Raw genomic sequence first — 14,902 nt, 5'->3', positions numbered from 1 at the left:
TAGTCTCAGAGGCTGTTAGAATGGGACCGGCACAGAGCAGCCCCTTCAGTGCCTACATTTGTGTATTATTCATTTTAATTGGAAGAAGGTAACGCAAAGGAGATGTTAACCTTTTAAAAAATGGATGTGAGACTGAGTTAATAGTCTGATAAATGGGATGACAAAGGTCAGATTCACAAATCCACTTTGACGTTTGATTATGCAGGTAAACCTTGTAAAAGCAAAATCAGAATTTCCAATGAGAGTGAAGTTTATTTTAGGACGTGTTTTCAAGCACTAAAAATGCTTAATGTTGATATTCATCTCGTTTAATAAGCAGTTGCAAATAAGCAAATACATGGATAAGCTTTAATAAGTGATCCTTTGAATTGAGATAAACAGTTTGCTGGGATGTAAATGCGTGCATGTATTTGAATGGCCAGATTTCCAGCTGATGATAAATATTCTGAACCAGACACAAACCACAGGGCTGTTTTGCATTCCGGTTGAATTTCCTTACTTATTACCGGCATTTGTATGCAAGTTTATTCCAATTTATTTGAATGGGACTGCATTAGTGACAGCATAAAATGATACTGTGGATGTTATTTATGTAGAATATGTCTGGAAAAATCACTACTTTGATACATATGGTGAACATCTGTAGATAGGAAACTATAAACCTTATTTATGATAGTGTCAGTAAATTCACTAATATTTTTAGCAGTGTTAGATTTGATCAATGTGCCCATCTCTTCCTCTCAAAGTGATCTTGTGGCTTCTGACTCTTCATTCACTCCTTATAGAAAGAGGAGCTACTGAAATAATTAGTCTACAATTACCATGAAATATTATCCATGACTCACACATACCTCAGCTCCAACAATGTATTAATAGTAATCACCTGCATTTCATCTCATTCTCAATTAAATTTATTAAAAGAAAGATGAATGTATTGCTCACTGAAATTAATCTTGTTCAAGGATCTAAGGCCTTGTTTCATTACTTAATCTACTTATTTTTTTACTTGGCTACACAGAATGCTACGTTTTCTTTTGTTGAGTTTCTTTACTGAGTCATTGTTTTTGGACACTAATAGTATTCTGAGGATCATGCCATTATCTTCTGTGTGTTTCAAGGCAGTCATTTCTCTGTTCTATGTGTCAGTGTAAAATTTGGATTATACAAAGTGTTTGTAGAATTACTCTTATTAAGGTGAATATCAAACAACATAAGGATTGTTGAAGTAAGTTGTCAAAAATTGTCTAATATTCATAACCTTCTAACATTTTTTTTTTTGCTCTCTGGCCCTTTCTTTTTAATTTTGTTTTAAATTTTGTACTGGAGTATATAGCTGATTAACAATGCTGTGATAGTTTCAGGTGGACAGCAAAGGGACTTAGCCATATATATCCATTAACAGATTTTTACATCTACCTTAAATTGTGTATTTCCAGTCTGCACATCTTTCAATTCAGATTTTTCACTAAAATATATACCCATGAAATAAGAGTAAAAGCAGCAACAAGCTCTGTTCCTGGTCCTGCCATAAACGTGTTACAGCTATTTATTCAATTCTCCTCAAAACAACTCCATGAGGTATGCTTAGGTTTTAAAAGGTCTTCTCTGTGGCTTAGATGGTAAAGAATCTGCCTGCAATGCAGGAGACCTGGGTTAGGAAGATCCCATGGAGAAGGGAATGGCTACTCACCCCAGTATTCTTGCCTGGGAAATCCTATGGACAGAGGAGCCTGGTGGGAAACAGCCCATGGGATCTTAAGGAGTCAGTCATGACTGAGCGACTAACACTAGGCCTTTAAGGAGAAGAAACAGAGCCCCTCATGCGTTCAGCCCGCTCAGGTCAGAGTCGGACTGCTAACGACTTACAGAAGGAACACATGTAGACACAGATGTGTTTCATCGCAAATGAGCACCTGCCCAAGAATCACAACCGTCCAATCAGGAAGAGCACACAGACCGCCCTTCTGTACTAAGAGAGACACCGCCTGCCGCTAGTAGCTGAATGGTGTGTGGAAGAGAAAGGGGCTTGGGACTCAATCTTGGAGATGCAGGTGGTCCGATCCTGAAACCTGAGCTGTTACAGCTAGTCCACTTCCGCTTCCATCTGAGAAGTGTGAGTTTCTCACATGAAATGAAGGCCAGATACTGTTAATTAGGTGCTTGTGTGCACGTCACTTTAGTCATGTCGACTCTTTGAAACCCTATGAAGCTTTGCCCTCCAGGCTCTTCTATCCATGGGATTCTCCAGGCAAGAATCATGGAGCAGGTTGCCATTTCCTTCTCTAGGGGATCTTCCCAACCCACAGATTGAACCCAAGTCTCCTGCAGCTCCTGCAGTGCAGGCAGATTCTTTACCACTGAGCCAACAGAGAAACCCCCTGTTAATCATAACAGTCCATAATTCCAAATGAACACTGACAGGAATTTTTCAAACAAAAAGCAAACACTTTTATTTGAAATTTGGTGGGAAGAGGACAAATAAGATTAAACACCCAAACCCTGATGGAGTGTTGCTATTGATACTATTTGTATTTTATTGATGTTTTCCCTCTTTTTCTGATAGCATTTTGTTTAATTGAATCTTTTATTTAAGTTCCAATTTATCTCCACTATGGTCTTATTAGAGAAAAGTCTTAAAAACGTTAAGGGTCTCTCTAGACAAGTTTAAAATATATTCTTTAATATAACCCATCTTACCTTCAAATAATATTATTTCACTTTGTGTCTAGTGAAACTTATAAACTTGTACTTCTAATTTCTTCTATCCATCCCTCATGTTATTGTTGTTTTTGCAAAAATAAAATGTAAAATAACAATAACATGAAGGATGGATAGAAGAAATTAGAAGTACAAGTTTTTAAGTTGCATATTATAAAACCTACAAATATTTTTCTACTTTTTTGCTTTAAATATTTATCTTTCATAGTGAATAAAATAAGAAAATAAATGTTTTATATTTACCTTATTTTTAACATCTATGAAGCTCTTTCTTGGGGTGAATCCAAGTTTTCATTTAATTTTTTTCTGTCTAAAGAACTTCCTTCAATTCTTCTTATAGGGCAGGTCTGCTGACAATGAATTTTCCCAGCTATTGTTTTTCATTTTACCTTCATTTTTTGAAAGATATTTTGGCTGGGTTTGGAAATCTGGGTCAGAAGTTATTTTTCAGTATGTTAAAAAGTAGGGCTCCTCTGGTGGCTAAGTGGTAAAGAATCTGCCTACCAGTACAGGAGACAAAGGTTCAATCCCTGCATCAGGAAGAGCCCTTGAAGGAGAAAATAGCAACCCACTCCAGTATTCTTGCTGGGAGAATCCCATGGACAGAGGAGCCTGGGGGGCTACAGTCCACAGGGTCACAAAGAGGCAGACGCAACTTAGCACGTGACGCACACGCACACGTAAGATACGCCACTTCATGGTCTTCTCGTTGCTTAGTTTGTGATGAGAAGTAAGCTGTGATTCTTCTGGCTATGTGTTTGTCCCTGTTTTCTGGCTTCCTTTATAAATTTCTCTTTATCTTTTATTTTCATCAGATAGACTGTGGTGTGTCTAGGTGTGTGTGTGCACACGCACATGTGCATGCACACGTGATATTCATCCTGTTCAGTGACCCTTACATTCTTGGATCTAAGGTTTAATGTCTTCCATTATAATATTTATGAAAAAAGTCTTGACCATTATCATTACAAATGTTTCTTTCCCCCATTCTCCTTTCCTGTTTTTTTGGGGCAACTCCATTCGCATGTCTATTGGACATGTTGATATTGTATCACAATTCTTGGTTGCAATTCTGTTTTATTCACACTCTATGTGTGTGCTCCAGTTTTTGCAGTTGCTATTAACCTTTGATTCTCTGAGTCTTTCCTTGGCTATGTTAAGTCTGCTAATGAGTCCACTGAAATAATTCATCTCAGATATTGTGTTTTCCCCCTTGAATTTCCACTTGCCACTTTCTTATACTTAGTCTCTCTGCCATAATTTCTCCATCTCTTCCTGAATGCTATCTTGTCCACTAGGCGTTTTAACACATTTTTATATTTGATGTATCTGCCCAATATGCCACTATATGACTGTGCAAAGTCTGACCACTTTATCTCTAGACAAAGTGTTTTTTTTTTTCTTGAATACTTTATTAAAGATGGGCACCATGAGTAGATGCGCACCACTTTATTGTTGTTCAGTTGCTAAGTCGTGTCTGACTCTGTGATTCCATGGGTTGCAGCATGACAGACTCCTCTGTTGTTGACTATCTCCTTAAGTCTGCTCAAACACATGTCCATTGAATCAGTGATGCTATTAATATTTGTGCTAGGAATGGGCACCACTTATGTTAGCCTGTCGAATCAGAAGTTGCCGTGGGTTTGAGTTCTGTTGTTGCTATGGTTACTTTCAGAGCATCAGATCCCTCAGTGGTGAGCTGCAACTGCCAAGTCCTAGTTGGAGGCTTTTTCTCAGTCATTACTCCAACCTTAGCTATCAGTCTTCCCTAAATGCCTTTCCCAAAGAGATGGTATCTTTCCAGACTTCTGTATCTCCCCAGTAGTAGATGCTGCTGCTTGTTACTCCGTGTTAAGCTTACACTGGTATCAAGGTAGTTCTCTCCCAGCCAAAGTCAGACCCTGAGAGTCTATGCATGGTGGGATGGGGTGTTCTCAGCAATCTTGCCCACCCTCCTGAGGTTGTAAGCTTCTACCTATCACTTGTATTTGAAGAGAATTTCCTGACTGTCCCCTAGTGTCAGAAGACCGTGGTCTTGGTACTGATAGAGGATCTTAAGCTCACAGTTTCTCCTACTACACCCCAGATGTAGACTTTCTCTATATACCTTTCTCCAAGCTGCAGTGCCTCTCTTCTTGTGCCCTGGAGACAACAGGTTTTTGCTACTGAAAGTGGTTAAACTTTCTTTTCTGAAAGAGGAAAATGTGGGGAAATGCATGGGATTCCATGCCCCTGTCCACAGAAACAATGATATTTGGTGGTGGTGAGGGTTGGTAAGGGAGAGGCTGATTCTAGGCTCTACCAGGCCCCCAGTGTTTCTCTTAATTACTTGGCAGAGATGCAAGGACAGAAGGGCAGAACCTCCCTCTGTCTGGGACCCTGAGCAGCTGGAGACCCATGCTGGGCACTGGCCATTGCTAAGATGATAGCTAATCTATCCTTGCCTCTGGAAGTCGGTCCTTTCTCTCCTGTGATCCATCACAGTGACAGTTCATGTGCCCTGCCTCCCCTTGGAGGCACTAATCCTTGGGAACTGATGTCACCTAGGTACTTGAAACCTCAGCTCCCCGATGAGTTCAACAATGGCTATGATTTTGTAGTTTAAATTTTCTCACTGTTAAAGTGGACTTGAGACTTTATTTTACATATTTCTATATCCAAGGTAGAAATGGAAGTCTTTTGTGGGTGTTAAAATTGCTCTACTTCAAGGATAGATAGATAGTGAAGTCGCTCAGTCGTGTCCAAATCTTGGCGACCCCATGGACAGTAGCCAACCAGGCCTCTCCATCCATGGGATTTTTCCAGACAAGAATACTGGAGTGGGTTGCCATTTCATTCTCCAGGGATCTTCCCAACCCAAGGATCGAACTCGGGTCTCCCTCATTGTAGGCAGACGCTTTACCGTCTGAGCCACCAGGAAATAGATGAGTACTCAAATTATTTATTTAGATTGACCATGAAGAAGTTTTTCTAGAATGACCAGATTTAAACAAAATCATCTATCTATAAATATAATCTATCTAATGCACATTCTTTATCCTTTCTTGTTTAACAACAAAAACCAAAAAATACCTCCTAATGGCACACAGTTAAGGCTATGGTTTTTCCAGTAGTCACGTATAGATGTGAGAGTTGGACTGTAAAGAAAGCTGAGCACCGAGGAATTGATGCTTTTGAACTGTGGTGTTGGAGAAGACCCTTGAGAGTCTCTTGGACTGCAAGAAGATCTAACCAGTTCATCCTAAAGGAGATCAGTCCTAAATGTTCACTGAGAGGACTGATGTTGAAGCTGAAACTCCAATACTTTGGCTACCTGATGCGAAGAGCTGACTCATTTGCAAAGACCCTGATGCTGGGAAAGATTGAAGGCAGGAGGAGAAGGAGACGACAGAGGATGAGATGGTTGGATGGCATCACCGACTCAGTGGACAAGAGTTTGGGTAAACTCTGGGAGTTGGTGATGGACAGGAGGCCTGGCGTGCTGTGGTCCATGGGGTCGCAAAGAGTCGGACATGACTGGGCAACTGAACTGAACTGAACCGAATGGCACATAAAGACACACACACTGCTACAGTCTCATAAACTAAGCATGTAATACACATAACTTTAAGTTAGTAAGATAGGTTTCTTCATAGCTGTGAAAAAGTACAGAGATATTTACAGATAAATGATATAGAATTAAATTTAATATATATTTACATTATAAATATATTATTAGAATAAATTTATCTAGTTGAGAATTACTTTCCATTGAAAGATTGCTTGAATTAGAAACTGTTTATTCTGATTCGTGCAGATGGCAGTGCTTGTTGAATGATCATACTTCACATTACTAACACCTTGGTTATTAAATTAGACCCACTACTGTGACTGAGCTTACTCACCACTCTATCTTGCTAAGTTGGAAGATAATTTCTGGGTCCACAGGGAACCATATAAGACTTCATCCAGTGGCACCTATGCCAAGTTAATGCCATAAACCCAATGACTGTATTTGACCTCCAGTGAGGGCCACTGCAATTATTCAAGCCTCTTTAGTGCTAATATGTGGCGCTGAGTCTAAACAGCACCAAAATAATTCTATTTATGAAGTATTTTCATAATAATTTCTTTTCTTTATGTACTAGCTTTCTCAAAAGACCTTCTTCCTCTCATGTTCACTATTGGGAAACCCATTGGAGTTAACAAAATATTTTTGGAGTCTATGAGATATGATATTTGACCCCTCGAAGGCAAATGAAATAGAGAAGCTACTGTGAAGTGTGAATTTCAAATGTTCTACAGAGCCGAAAAGTTAGCTATTCTTTAAACAGTAGCCCAACAGATGACATATTCCGATGTGGAAGCTAATCTCCCATGTCTCAGACTCTGGCCCTTTGATACAGGACAATATACAGATGGGTCAGACTCTGGAACATCTAAGCTGTGGCCATGACAGCCTCATGTGATAGAGAAAAAGAGACAGTAGTATTGTAGTAGCACATTTATTTGGAAAAAAGGAATTAGTGATTTGTTGTTATTATGAAAAAAATAAAAACTCAGGGAAAAGTAAGAATAATGACTCCTTCTTTGTTTGAAATGAATGCTTATCTTTAACAAGGTAGAGTCAAATGGAGATTTTTTTTCACATTAATTAACCTCCAATTAAAATAAATTTATATTTTAAAAAATACATTTTAAAAATTTATTTAAACATGAAAAATTTTGTTTTGGGGTTTAGCCGATTATAATAATACACATATTAACGGCACTTGTACGTACTATGTTAAAAATACTAATAAAGTTTCTCAACTTGAATGGTGAGTGTAAATAAACATCACAGTCCAATGACACATTGCACAGGATGGCACCTCATATGTCCCAGGGTGCATCTATGAGTATTTCATTCTGTACACCCAGAGATGACAGCTCTGTACCTCCACCAGAGTGGGTGTCCAGTAAGCCATGCTGTTCAGTCATGTAATAAGTTGATCTTCTTAATCATGTCAGTTTAAGCCCATTTTTGTATTTAACTGTATGTTAATCATTTGTTGATCCATATATTCGGAGACCCTCTCAACTCCTGCCTCCTGTTAAAATTTATATCATTAGCACCAATTGACAATTCATGTCTTCTTTATCTCCTGCCATGGTCCTTGCACCAGGAACCATGGGCGAGTTTAAAGTCTTGCATATCCTGACTTCTATCTAACACTCCAGACAGCTCCAGAGCCCCTTCTGGTAACATGAGGTCTCTCTTACAGGACTATTTTAGGCATTCAATAGTAACAGACCTTTGTTGGGTGACAGGAGAATCCTAACTTTATTTGAGGTTGAAAATAATACACACAAAAATCTGGTAACTGATTAAAACTTTCCTACTAACAGTGATATTTTGGCATTTTACCAAGTATCACATTTAAGTGAAAGATGTGATTTAATTACTTAATCCCTGGGGTGTTTAGTTGGATGTCTTCTAAAATAAAGGGATTGAAATTCAGTTTTCCAGTTGTCCCTGGATATGTCTTTGGAATTTCAGGCATTAACAGATTTGGGAAGGAAAGGGTAGAGTGTACAGAACTGAAGCTTAATCTTAAGCTCTGCTGACCACCACCTACTGTCCCCACACTGATTTCAGAGGTGGGTCTCATCATTAACTCTATTTATCAGCTAGTCTCTGGTTGCTGTTGAGAGAATCATCAATCATTGGACAAATTCTGCTGCTACTTGTTCAGACCGTGACTCGGAGAGTTGCCTACACAAAAAGGAGTTTGCTTTCAAATTGTTATTGTTGTTCAGTCTCTAAGCCATGTCTGACTCTTCACAACCCCATAGACTGCAGAATGCCAGGCTTCCTTGTCCTTGACTATTTCCTAGAGTTTGCTCAAACTCAGGTCCACTGAACAGCAAGGCTATATAACTATCTTATCCTCTGTCATGCCCTTCTCCTCCTGCCCTCAATCTTTCCCAACATCAGGATCTTTTCCAATGAGTCAGCTCTTTGCATAAGGTGGCTGAACTGTTGGAGCTTCGGCTTCAGCATCACTCCTTCCGATGACTATTCAGGATTGATTTCCTTTAAGATTGACTGGTTTGATCCCCTTGCAGTCCAAGGATCTCTCAAGAGTCTTCTGCTCAGAACCACAATTCTAAAGCATCAATTCTTCAGCACTCAGCCTTCTATAAAGAAGGTCCAACTTTCAGATCTATACACGATTACTGGAAAAACTACAGCTTTGACTACATGGACTGTTATCAGCAAAGTGATGCCTCTGCTTTTTAATGTGCTGTGTATGTTTCTCATAACTTTCCTTCCAAGGAACAAGCATCTCTTAATTTCATGGCTCCTGTCCGAGTCCACAGTAATTTTGGAACTCAAGTTGTCAGTAGGTGCATACCCCTACTTGTGTCTCATTTGAGACTATTTTTGTGTTTGATTATTTTCCATTTTGAATGGTTTTCATAGAGTGTCCACATTTGCTGTGATTACATCTCCTTTTGGTGATAATTTTCCCCCTTCCCTATTCTTGTCCCCCTAAAATAAATGGTAGGTGTCACTGTATCCATCCCCAGTTGTTGGAGCATTTCATGTATGCCTGCTCTGTCCTCCAACCTCTGTAGATGGTGTCATGGGGCAACCAGGTATGGTCTCAGCTTATGCAGAACTTACATTTTAGTTGTGGGAGCATAATATACAAGAAAGCACTGTGATGGTTGTAGATTGTGTTCAGAACCTTGACGCAAATGAACAGAGTTCTTAGGTACAAATAACTGCAATGCTCTTAGACTGAAAATATTTATTGAAGGAAGAATGAGACAATACCCAACATTCAGTCACAAAGAAACTTACAGAAACATATTGCAGCCAAAGGAAACAATCAGTGGGCACCCCAGGTGGAAAGCACTTGTTATACTCCTGAAGAAATGTCAACCTCAGAGGGAGCCTTTAGAACACTTGAAGGAGAGGCAGGTAACAAGAGCGAAAGAAGGAGCTGGTTGAAGAGTGTTCCCCACCTCACAGCCCAGGGTTTTGTTGTGAAAACAATTGGAAGACACGGAATGGTTTCTGTCAGGGAAGTGACATCACCTGACTTATTTTTCAAACAGATCAACTAGGTTGTTGAGTAGAGACCTACCTGGACAGCAACAGGAGAGCGGGCATCCTCACAGAAGAAGTGATTGGCACAGGAGTCATCAGTTTAGTACTCTGGCTCAGAGGAGTCAGCAGTGCTGATGGATGCAGAGTTGGGTCAAACTCAAAATAAGGCCCTCGGGCCTGGCCTTGAAAATGTATTTGATCTGAGTACTTTTTGCGAAGATATGGTGACTTAAAATACTGACTTCTCCATGGGGTCCATCCATCCACTCATAGTCAGATTTCTGAAATTACATCCAGTTATTTTCAAATGAGGAGTAATAGAGAAAGCAGGAGAAGGCAATGGCACCCCACTCCAGTACTCTTGCCTGGAAAATCCCATGGATGGAGGAGCCTGGTAGGCTGCAGTCCATGGGGTCATGAAGAGTTGGACACGACTGAGCGACTTCACTTTCACTTTTTATTTTCATGCATTGGAGAAGGAAATGGCAACCCACTCCAGTGTTCTTGCCTGGAGAATCCCAGGGACGGCGGAGCCTGGTGGGCTGCTGTCTATGGGGTTGCACAGATTCGGACATGACTGAAGCGACTTAGCAGCCGCAATAAAGAAAGCAAATACATTTTTTATGGTTATTTTTTATCAATACTCAAAACATTAGATTTTTATTGAATCTTATGATTTTATGAGTAAAAACTATTTAAAAGTGTGGCGCTAAAAAACTTTGCAAATGAAAGTCATGTAGACCTTTTTAATTACTTTATGCTCAATTATGGATTACTTGCTGTTGGCATTGCTGATTTTCTTATCTGAGTCTGTTGCAAATGTACCTCTCATTTATAGCAGTATTTTTCCTCTCAATTTGGTGGTTTAGTTGCTTCAGTTGTGTCTGACCCTTGTGACCCCATGGACTGTAGCTCCCCAAGCTCTTCTGTCCATTGGATTTCCCAGGCAAGAATACTGGAGTGGGTTGCCGTTTCCATCTCCATTTTTCCTCATAATCCTTGATAATTGCAGTACAGGTTTGCACACAAATGTATGAAAAAAACTGATTGAGATATTTGCAGTTGAAGACTACCGTGTGACTACATTTTTATGAGAATGGCAAAGAGCTTGATTTACAATAGCAAGCAACCCTCTAAAATTCTCCAAGCCAGGCTTCAATAGTATGTGAACCATGAGCTTCCAGATATTCAGGCTGGATTTAGAAAAGGCAGAGGAACCAGAGATCAAATTGCCAACATCTGTTGGATCATAGAAGAAGTTCCAGAAAAACATCAACTTCTGCTTTATTGATTATGCCAAAGCCTTTGACTGTGTAGATCACAACAAACTGTGGAAAGTTCTTCAAGAGATGGGAATACCAGACTACCTTACCTGCCTCCTGAGAAATCTGTATGCAGGTCAAGAAGAAAGAGTTAGAAATGGATGTGAAACAACAAACTAGTTCAATATCAGGAAAGGAGTACGTAAAGGCTGCATATTGTTACCCTGCTTATTTAACTTATATGCAGAGTACATCATGTGAAATGCTGGGCTGGATGAATGAAGCACAAGCTGGAATCAAGATTGCCAGGAGAAATATCAATAACCTAAGATATGCAGATGACACCACCCTTAGGGTAGAAAGTGAAGAAGGACTGAAGAGCCTCTTGATGAAAGTGAAAGAGGAGAGTGAAAAAGCTGGCTTAAAACTCAACATTCAAAAAACGAAGATCATGGCATCCGCTACCATAACTCCATGCCAAATAGATGGAGAAACAATGTAAACAGTGACAGACTTTACTTTCTTAGGCTCCAAAGTCACTGCAGATGGTTACTGAAGGCATGAAATGAAAAAAACACTTGTTCCTTGGAAGAAAAGCTATGACCAACCTAGAGAGCATATTAAAAAGCAGAGACATTACTTTGCCAACAAAGGTCCATCCAGTCAAAGCTATGGTTTTTCCAGTAGTTATGTATGCATGTGAGAGTTACACCATAAAGATAACTGAGTCCAAAGAATTGATGCTTTTGAACTGTGGTGTTGGAGAAGACTCTAGAGAGTCCCTTGGACTGCAAGGAGATCAAGCCAGTCAGTCCTAAAGGAAATCAGTCCTGACTATTTATTGGAAGAACTGATGCTGAAGCTGAGACTCCAATAATTTGGCCACCTGATGCAAAGAACTGACTCTGATGCTGGGAAATATTGAAGGCAGGAGGAAAAGGGGACGACAGAGGATGAGATGGTTGGAAGGCATCACTGACTTGTTGGACATGAGTTTGAGAATCTCCAGGCATGCTGTAGTCCATGAAGTCACAAAGAGTCAGACATGACTGAGTGACTGAACTTAAACTCACAACCCTCATTATGATTTTATAGATCATTTAGTGTCTGAGTGTGTTCACTTTCGTTAAATACTATATCATTTAGGTGAACTGAGTTTATGAATATTATGGACAAGCAAAATTGTTGAGTCCTAGTGGGTTTCTGAGTCCAAATGTAGAAAAATGACATGAAAGTATTAATCAGTTTTTGAAGTGGTTTTATCTATACACGTTTAAATTCTCTATGCCTTAATAATGGGTGAGTGTGGAGAGTATTTGTTCTTTCAGAGAACATACTGCAGATGAGTCACACATGCAAAAAAAATATGATTTTATTGATAAATTGTGGCCACTTGAAAATTATGAGTATTCCATTTTTCTAACCATTACTTTGGTTTCAGAGTCTTCTCACTTGCTTAAAGTTCATGACTATTCTATCAAATTCATCCTTTGGATGTTAAACTTGAAAGAATTCTCTACTCTACAGCCAGTCTCACAAATTTTTCTTGGTAACTAAGGAAGAAATGGAATAAGTAGTGACTAGGGGCTCTGTGACTTAGCCAGCCAGCAGCTAATCACTTATGAGAGCCTTAGTCCTATCAGACTTTTGATCAAGGCAGTAGATTCAAGGGAGTGGATGCCAGTCACATCAGTGGATGAAGTGGGTGATGAGAAAAGTTTCAAGTGTCAAGAAGCAAAGCAGTTTTGGAAGGCAAAATGAGACAGGGCTACTTCCCACTGTCTAAACTATTGAATTTCCTATATCAGTGTTGTCTTTATGTGCCATGTAATAAATGCAAATGAAGCAAAATTTCCTTTCCTGGAGGGTTTTTACCAGAGTTCACCATGGGATTTTGCAATACTTCATAACAGCTGTGGAATCAGCAAGAACACATTTTTTTTTTAAATCCTCATTTGAGCATCTATTTATCTTTTCATTTTTAAATGTCAGTTCCTCTAAACCTTGACATTCTCATGAACTTTAGCCATGATTTCCTTCAGGTTTTACTATCTCTGCCTTTTTCAACACAATACCTCACTGTACTCTTGATTCACCTCTTTTGGATATACACCCAGAAATAGAGTTGCTGGACTATGCATTAATTATATTTCAGTTTTCTGAGAAAGCTCCATACTGTTTTTAATAACTGCTACAACATTTCCTGTTGTCAGTGACAGTACACAAGGGGTCTAGTTTCTGTACAACTTGCCAGCACTTGTTTTTTCCTTTTGTTAATGGTCATCCTAATGAGTGTGAGGTGGTATCTCATTGTGGTTTAAGTTTGCATTATTCCAATAATTAGTGATGTTGAGCATCTTTTCATATGCTTGTTACACACACTTGTATTTTTGGATAATTGTTCAAGTCTTTTGTTCATTTTTTAAAATGAGGATTTTTGTTGTTTAGTTGTAGGAAGTTCCTTGCATGCTCTAGATATCAACCATTATTAGATATATGGTTTGCAAACATTTTCTCTCAATGCATAGGTTGACTCTTGCTCTATTGATTGTTTTTTTGATACACAGAAGTTTTTCAGTTTGATGTAATCCCATTTGTCTCTTTATGCTTCTGTTGCCTGTGCTTTTGTGTTGTATTCAAGAAATCATTGCCAAATCTAATGTCCAGAAGCTTTTCCCCTGTTTTATTTTAGTTTTAGAGTTTCAAGTCTTTGTCTGGATCTTTCATTCATTTTGAGTTAATTTTGGTACATGGTGTAATGTAAGATCCCAGCTCTATTCTTTTGCACCTTCCTATCCAGTTTTTCCAACACTATCTGTTGGAGAGACTCTCATTTCTCCAGGGTGTAATCTTAGCACCTAGGAGAAGATCATTACATATGTCATATATGTAAGAATTTATTTTTAGCACTCTCTTCTGTTCCATCAGTCTATGTATCTATCTTAATGCCAGTATCACACTTGTTTGATTGCTGCTTCATAAGTATTTTCTGAAATTGGGAAGCACAAGGCCCCCAAGTTTGTTTTCTCTCAAGATTGTTTTGGCTGTCTGGTGTCCCTTGAGATTCCATGTGAAATTTAGGATTTTTTTTTTTCCTATTTAAGCCCCAAATGCCATTTGTAATTTTGATAAGGATATCTACAAAGGATACCTACCTTTGACTCTACAGATAAAGTGAGTCAGCTGTTAGCATCAGGTGGCCAAAGTTTTGGAGTTTCAGCTTGAGCATCAGTCCTTTCAATGAATATTTAGGGTTGATTTCCATTAAGATTGACCGGTTTTATATCCCTGGTGTCCAAGGGACTCTCTACAGTATTCTCCAGCACCACAATTCAAAAGCATCAGTTATTCAGCACTCAGCCTTCTGATGGTCCAACTCCTACAACCATACATAACTACTGGGAAAAAAATAGTTTTCTGTATATCATAGCATTTTTGTCTCTATTTTCCTCTTATACTCCATTTATTGGTCTCATAGGTGTTTTTGTAGTGACATTTTATTTTCTTTCTCATTTCTCTTTATGTGTATTAGAGAAATGTTTTCTTTGTTATTATCATTGCAATTACATAAAACATTTAAAGTTATAATAATGTTTTAAACTAATAATTACTTCAGTTCAGTTCAGTTCAGTCACTCAGTCATGTACAACTCTTTGCGACCCCATGAATCGCAGCACTCCAGGCCTCCCTGTCCATCACCAACTCCCAGAGTTCACTCAGACTCACATCCATCGAGTCAGTGATGCCTCCAGCCATCTCATCCTTTGTCATCCCCTTCTCCTCCTGCCCTCAATCCCTCCCAGCATCAGAGTCTTTTCCAATGAGTCAACTCTTCGCATGAGGT

The 14,902-nt window shown here is 39.1% G+C and overlaps 1 protein-coding gene across 3 annotated transcripts in view; it reads left to right on the top strand.

Moving 5' to 3' along the window:
* The window catches only part of CSMD1 (CUB and Sushi multiple domains 1), a 2,076,272-nt gene that overhangs the window by 1,858,830 nt on the left and 202,540 nt on the right, over positions 1-14,902 (top strand). The window lies entirely within an intron of this gene.

The sequence above is a fragment of the Bos indicus x Bos taurus genome, chromosome 27 (assembly GCF_003369695.1).
Source record: "Bos indicus x Bos taurus breed Angus x Brahman F1 hybrid chromosome 27, Bos_hybrid_MaternalHap_v2.0, whole genome shotgun sequence".
Taxonomy (NCBI): Eukaryota; Metazoa; Chordata; class Mammalia; order Artiodactyla; family Bovidae; genus Bos; species Bos indicus x Bos taurus.
The sequence above is the reverse complement of the archived record's forward strand: the minus strand, read 5'-3'. Positions and strand labels throughout refer to the sequence as shown.